Genomic DNA, 8,193 nt, shown 5'->3' on the forward strand with positions numbered 1-8,193 from the left:
CTTCTTAGCAACTTGGAGTTTGGAAAGTTTTTCTCAAGCAAAAGCATTGTTCACTTTATACTCCTCAAATGGCACTCTCAAATCACTTAATGGTGTATAAATCCTTACCAAGGCATAGCAATGTTTTGCGTTCTTTTGCTTTCTCCTACTTCTAAAAAGGTTTATGTGGAGCTTTAGGTAGGGATAAACAAAATACCATACTTGTATTGCATATGTTGTAAAGTCAAATTGAGGATCCAAGGAGAGAAGTGCCATACTCTTAGATCAAGATGTGCATGTGTATGGAAAAAGGTAAACTAAAACTATACTCCTTTGGTAGACATGATCTCTCTCTATAACTTATTGTTTTGAAACATGTCTATTTTTCTTCCTTGTTTCTTTTCTTTTTTTCAATACATGAGCCTTCATGTGCTCATCATTTTTTTGTACTTGGACCTTCATGTGTCCATATATTTTATTTTTTATAAACTTTTTGCATAGCCTATGTCTCTTCTTCTAAACCACATATTTAGAGAGAGATCACTATCTTTTGGAACATAGAGTATTTACCTAACAAACATTTTTTGTCTCAGAGTCTTTGATGGATCTAAATGGAAGCATGTTTTTGTGTACTCCCAATGTAGGAGTAGCATGTATGTGTGGGTGTACGTGATCTTGATCTTGATCTTGAGAGCATGATAAATCTCTCAACAAGGGTCAATGTCGATGAAATATGGTCGGTAGTCTACCGAGGGGTATGCCCATGGTAGTAGATGAATCGGTGGAGGTGCGCATAATAGGAACCGGATGGTGACACAAGGGCAGAGACAAGCGATTTAGACTGGTTCAGGCTATCTGATTGATGTAATACCCTACGTCCTGTGTCTTTGGTGGATAGTATTGAATATGAGATGCATTCGAGGGGGGCCCTACCCACCTTATATAGTCTGGAGGGTAGGGTTACAGGTTAGTTCAGGTCTAGATCTATTCGGCTACATGGTAAGTATTTATAAGGAATGCGATATCTATCATATCCGAACATATCTTCCTTCATCACCAAGATGTCTTCTAATTGTCGTGCGATGCATGCCAACCAGAGCTGAGCACCATAGGCCTTGATCTTATGGGTTGGACATCCCCTGGTGGAGTGGACCATGTCCATTGCCATGGGTACCTAGGGTTATACCCCCATAGCTAGTCCCCAAGTGCCTTGTATCCGCTGAGCAATGCCGTCTTGAGCAGGTCGGAGCAGTTCTTCATGGCGATCATCATCACGACATGGGTGGCGATCCAGGTGGGAAGCATGAGCAACATCATCATTGAACTGCTGATTAGCTTCTTCAAAGTCTGCGTATGAGTTTGCAACCTTGAGAAGTTCACCGATGGTCTAGGGCCTCTTGCGGTAAAGTTTGGAGCGTAGCTCCTGATGGTGACAGAGTCCTCTAGTGAAAGCAGAGATGGCCTCACTATCCCTGATGTTGGGGATGGTGTTCCTTGTTTCTGAGAAATGCCTGATGTAGATTCACAAAGGTTCCCCTGATGTTTGATGGAGTTTCTCTAGATTATACTTCGTGCCAGGCTGCTGACACGTTGCCATGTAATTCTCAATACAAACTCTCTTAAGATCATCTCAAGATTCAATGGAGTCCTCCCCTAAGCCCATAAGCCAATTATTGGTAGATTGGGAGAGCATAATAGGTAGAAGTTTGCCATTACGTCGTTGTTTCCCTCGGTGGCATGTACGTCAATCTCGTAGAGCTGCATCCACTACTTGGCATTAGCCTTGCCATCATAGGGATTGACCACAAAGACCCTAAAGCCTATGGGCCACTATACAGCTTGCAGCCTTGCTGTGAAGGGGCAAGGTCCTATCGGCACAATAGCGGGGAGTGGTCGAAGGCCAACGGGGTTGCCATGTTGGTCGCCATACTCCTATCGGCGTTGGAGTTCTACTTGATGGCACTGGGCACGACTATTCTTGATGCGATTATGGGCATCAAGATTGGTGTTGATATGGTCATGGGCGTCATCACATAGGGGTTGATTAACCTCCTGGTTAGCACCATGAGCTGGTCAACCACGCTAATTTCGTGGTCCTTGTGATATAGGGTTGATGGCAACATTGCCCCTAGACCCCTCTTGGATGATCTGGCTGTTATGATAACGGCTTCCCCCCTCATGGTGAGAGCCATGGGGGTTTTTACTATGAGCCAATGCTGTAAAAAAATGAAACTAGGTTCCAGATGTCGTTGACCTAGACCTAAGCTGCTTTAAGCTACGCTTGAATCTTGAGTACCTCCTGGCGAGGGTTTGGATTTTTAAGTCCTCCAAACAGGACTCTTCTCTAGTCTTGTTCGTTCTTTGGGTGCATCTGTCAGTCTCAGAGATGGAGACCTTGATGGTTGCACCTCTTGTGATGGTGACTCTGATGTTGTTACCTTTTCCTTCCACACTTGCTTGGTTTGTGGACTTGATTTAAGCGGAGTAGGTTCATCTTTCACAACTTCTTCAACTTCTTCCCATCCATTCTTTGGGGATTGATTCTTCCGGTGTTGGGATGGAGTGGGTCTTCTTTGGCTATTCATAAGTGGTATAACTATTAAAATAACAATGTACCTTTTTGTCCAGGGAATTAGAAGTGGACTTGTCTAGATCCAGCATAGATGATCGCGTTGGTCGTGTTGAGGAACGGCCTTCCAAGGATGATGGGTGTATCATCTTCTTCTTCTCCCATGTCTAGAACCATGAAGTCAGCAGGGGCATAGTGATCATGTATTCTTACTATGATATCTTTAGCTATTCCCTCCAAAAATCAGATTGATTGGTCTGTCATCTGCAATTGCATGTATGTAGGGAACAAAGGTTCATCACCGAATAAGTATTCATACGTTACCTTTGACTTTATGTTGACACCTAACCTAATGTCACAAATGGTCTTGTGGAAGATTCTTTGTTCAATGGTACACTCGATCATAGGTACGCTTGGATTGTCCTTCTTGGTAAGATATGGTGAAGCAAGGAGGTGGTCGTACCTTGATCGAAGTGTGTTGATCATGTTGACTGACTCTTCTAGGGACTGCCTGGCTTTGTTCTTCCTTCTTCTCCTGTTGTTTTTCTTCTTGGTCACTGTTGTCTCTTCAGGTAGGTACATCGTTTGTGGATGTCCAGGAGATTGCAAGATACGATTCTTGAAAGAAAACTTCTCCTTTTTATCCTTGATTGTGAAGCAGATCTTGACACTGTCCATGTAGATGATGACTTTTGTGGTGCTCAGGAAAGGTTGGCCCAAGATAATGGGTGCCCTTTCATCTCCACCTATTTCCAAAACCACAAAATCCACGGGAACATATGATTGTCCCACTCAAACAATGGCATCTTCAAGAACTCCCTTGGGGTAGCAAAGTGATTGATCGGCAAGCTACAAACGCATATTTATGTACAACAAAGTATCTCCATTAATTTTATCATAGATTACCTTAGTCATGATGTTGACACTTGCTCCGAAGTCACAGATAGCTTCTTGGAATATGTGAGGTCCAATGGTGATGGGGATGACAGGTCTTCCTGAGTCACCCTTCTTTTTAGGCAAGGAATAATCTATCCACCTTCCCATCGATAGCTCTGTGTAGTAGTAAGCTACATTGTTAATATTGACAAGATTGGTAGTTTCTAGATTTTCCGGTTGCCCTAGAATCATACCTCTGTCGGTAGGAGGAACAACAATCGCCAGCTGAGCTATTTGTGATTCTATCATTTTATTAAAGCTATACTGGTTCTTAATAGCAGAGGAAAAGTTATCCATTCTATTATTTATGTTTTCTAGGACTATATCATTAGAAGCTAACTTCCTAGATAAACGCTCCATTATTTTAGCTTGGCCATAGATCAATTCTCTCAAGGGTGGTTGATTATTGAAATTATTATTACCTTGATAGTTACCTTGGTAATTACCTTGGTAGTTCAGCCTCTATTGCTGATTCCATCCTAGATTCTATTAAGGATGAAAGTAGTTATTATTCATGAAGTTCACATCCTCATGGATTTCAGGTTAGTTGTTCCCTGAATGCCTAGTGTTTTCACATTCTTCACACATCATGTGGGAATTATGAACGTGCATGACTTCTTGATTCTCATTAGCTCGGTCTTCGAGCTTCTTCATCAGCAGGTCCATCTTGGCAGACAACATGTCTACCTCCTTGAGTTGATGCATACCTCCACCCCTCTTGTGGGTCTGAAGACGTTCTTCATTCCAACCTTGGTTGGAGGCCATCTTGTCTATGAGAGCTATTGCACCTAGGATTGTGAGTCATAGGAATGCACCTCTAGTAGCAGCATCCATATTCTCACGAGTGCTATTGGTCAACCTATGGTAAAAAGTCTACATGAGTAGCCAATTCTCCATCCCATGATGAGGACATTCTGATATGTAATCTTGAAAGCGTTCCCATGCCTCAGGGATAGATTCATCATGTTGCTATCGGAAGCTTGAAATTCTCCCACGCAGAGCATTGGTCTTGCCTGTGGAAAAGAACTTTGCTAGGAAGGTAGTGGAGCAGTTATCCCATGTAGTGTTTCTATCTTTGTTAGTGTAGAACCATTGCTTCGCCTTCCTGAAGAGCGAGAATGGGAAAAGGCGGAGTATATGGCATCTTTGGTCATTCCTTTGATGGTGAAAGTGCTGCAAATCTCTAGAAAGTGTTGGAGATGAGCACTTGCATCTTCATGTGCCTTTCCACAAAACTGGCTAGCTTGCACCTTGTTGATGAGAGCTGGTTTGAGTTCGAAGCCATTGTCTCCGATATTGACCGCCGGTCTAGTATGGATGTTGGCCACAGTTGGAGCAGAGAACTCATGGAGGGTCTTGTCAGCCATGGCTTTGAAATAAGGTGTTAAGCTTCGCCTTATCTAGTTGTCTTTTGATTCTAAAGCTGAGACTTTCTTGAGTTTAGCTCTCGACAAACTACATTGAAGATCCAGAAGCATTAATCGGGAGAACTAGAGCTAAACTCAAGAAAGTCTCAGCTTTAGAATCAAAAGACAACTAGATAAGGCGATCATACATTAATGCTTCTGGATCTTCAACGTAGTTTGTCGGAAGGTCAAAACCGATCATACATTACCTTACATAAGATATAAAAGTAGACAAAACAAGGGTAAGCTTGTTTGAGCAGAGGTCATTGGTTATCTTGATCACATCAATAGGTATAAGTTTATCAATATTTCCTTCTTGCCTAGCTACCTTCTCCGGCAACGGCACAAAAAATGCTTGTTGGTATTTATTAACTTGTCACTTATTCTAAGTAGTCACTTAAAGTTGTTGACATTTCTTAGCATCTCTTTTACTAAGTTGTCATCCCTAGTGATGATGCTAGAAATGCTTGTTGGTACCACCTAGTGCCACTTCTAGAATGACACTAAGAAGTACTTTAATATTGCTTGCGACTAGAAAGAATATATAAATGAAAGGGATCTGCAAGCGCACAGATAATATACCATTGTAGCACTTTACCCGAGAGTATTTCATGTATGGTTATTTATATTTTTACCATAGGGAAGAACGGGCAGTTGGAATATATTGATAACTTATACACATGATGGAGAAATAAACCATAACCCAACTTCTACTCATAATAGGGGTAAGTCAAGAGATAAATATATATGAATGGTAATTAATAACTAATCATTCATCACACAGAGTACTCCTTTCTATGACATTAACATGGCTAAGTAGAATATTAGTGAAATAATTCCTATGTCATTCTTAATCAAAGTCAAAGCATACGCTGATTAGTGTAATTACACTTAGCAATCATGGTTAAGATCAACTTCATATCTACATATAAGGGATATTACTAAGGATGATTAAGAACAGAGCTTGACTTCCTTCGTAACTACATCCTACTTGTGTACCTATATTCAGGGAGTGGACTACAAAGGACTAAACTAGAGTGTCACATCCGCAATCTACCACATGACCCAAAATATAGGGTGTATCCATAGGTAAACAACATATAAGCACCATGCTTACACAGTGTCGACCACTCACCCATGGTACCTTAGAGTGAGAGCTATACAAACTTATGTATAAATATAAGGATAATCTTGCTATACTAAGTATATAATCAAAGTAGACCATGAACATGATAACTAGGAACATAAATGATATGAATAATATTGTCATAACAATTGTAGCAAACATATAAAAGTATTGAGAGATACAAAAGAGGGGGGGTATAAAGATTATACTAAACCATGTTCTTGACATGATCAGGAATCCAAGTGAAACCTGCTTGCCTCCCTCTAGACCTAGCCTAACTAGCTATGCCCTAGAATATGGTGGAGCTCTGAGGATAATTAGGGTTTTTGTCTTCTCAAATGACTTCAATGCCTCCAGAGGGTGGCAGGGGCTGGTATATATAGGCCAGAGGGTCAATCCTAAGCCCTCGGATCAAATTGACTTGAATAAATAGCGTAGATGAAATCTAGGAGGCGGTGGAGAACTGACATAGCAACGGGCGGCTGACAGGTGGGCCCTAGGGGCCAGCTGGCATACAGGTGGGACCTCGCTCTCTGCTTCGGTGTGGTGTCCTCTTGAGTCTTCTAGAACCTTCTAGGGTTGTTTTCGTTATGGAATGACACTAAGAAGTACTTTAATATTGCTTGCGACTAGAAAGAATATATAAATGAAAGGGATCTGCAAGCGCACAGATAATATACCATTGTAGCACTTTACCCAGGAGTATTCCATGTATGGTTATTTATATTTTTACCATAGGGAAGAATGTGCAGTTGGAATATATTGATAACTTATACACATGATGGAGAAATAAACCATAACCGAACTTCTACTCATAACAGGGGTAAGTCAAGAGATAAATATATATGAATGGTAATTAATAACTAATCATTCATCACACAGAGTACTCCTTTCTATGACATTAACATGGCTAAGTAGAATATTAGTGAAATAATTCCTAAGTCATTCTTAATTACAAGTCAAAGCATACGCTGATTAGTGCAATTACACTTAGCAATCATGGTTAAGATCAACTTCATATCTACATATAAGGGATATTACTAAGGATGATTAAGAACAGAGCTTGTCTTCCTTCGTAACTAGATCCTACTTGTCCTATATTTGGGGAGTGGACTACAAAGGACTCAATGGTAGTGTCACATCCACGATCTACCACATGGCCCGGAATATAGGGTGCATCCATAGGTAAACAACATATAAGCACCATGCTTACACAATGCCAACCACTCACCCCACCATCTGTGAAGCAAGCGCTATACCAACTTATGCATGAACATGATGATTATCTAACTATACTAAGCATATAATCAAAGTAGACGATAAACACTATAACTAGGAACATGAATGTTATGAAGAACAATGTCATAACAATTGTAGCAAACATATAAAAGTAATGAGAGATACAAAAGAGGGGGTATAAAAGCTATACCAAGCCACGCTATTGATGATCAGGAATCCAAGTGAAGCTTCCCTCCCTCTAGACCTAGCCTAACTAGCTATGCCCTAGAACATGGTGGAGCTCTAAGAATGATTAGGGTTTCTGTCTTCTCAAATGACTTGATCAGGGTTTTGATTCTTGATGATATGACAGGGTGGTGGCAGGGGCTGGTATATATAGGCCAGAGCATCAATCCTAAGCTCTCGGATCAAACCGACTTGAATAAACGGTGTAGATGCAATCTAGGAGGCAGTGGAGAACTGACATAATGAGACAGAGGCTGACAAGTGGGGCCCAAGACCGGTTGGCCAGAAGGTGGGATAGACTAGTCTCACCTAATGGCCCCTCACCCTCTACTTTGCTGTGGTGTCCTCTGGAACCTTCTAGAGCTATTTATGCGATGATTAAGCGTGATTAATTCTAACATCTAGGTCCACCTTGCCGATTTTCTGGATAAACCCTGCAGAAAATATAGATTCACCAAAACTCATGGAATTTGTTAGTTTAAACCTCTAAACCTTTGTTAGTGATTATATTCATGCCCTTATACATGTTTTATTAATGGTTTATAATGTTTGTTATCTACCATCAACACCAGTCCCCATTCGTACTTCCTACGGTATGTGTGTACCATTGCTTCGCCTTCCCCATGAGAGAGAAGGGAAACAATTTCCAACTTAGTGTGTTCTATGTTATGCCTGAGATGCTCAGGCATGAACACATTCCCTCAAACATATGG

At 41.1% G+C, this 8,193-nt stretch overlaps 1 non-coding gene across 1 annotated transcript; it reads left to right on the top strand.

Moving 5' to 3' along the window:
* The first annotated feature begins 4,379 nt into the window (after nt 1–4,379).
* Nucleotides 4,380–4,488, top strand: LOC136495118 (small nucleolar RNA R71). Its single transcript, XR_010768898.1, has one exon. It is a non-coding gene; the product is annotated as a small nucleolar RNA R71 (small nucleolar RNA).
* The last annotated feature ends 3,705 nt before the right edge of the window (nt 4,489–8,193 follow it).

The sequence above is a fragment of the Miscanthus floridulus genome, chromosome 11, assembly GCF_019320115.1.
Source record: "Miscanthus floridulus cultivar M001 chromosome 11, ASM1932011v1, whole genome shotgun sequence".
Taxonomy (NCBI): Eukaryota; Viridiplantae; Streptophyta; class Magnoliopsida; order Poales; family Poaceae; genus Miscanthus; species Miscanthus floridulus.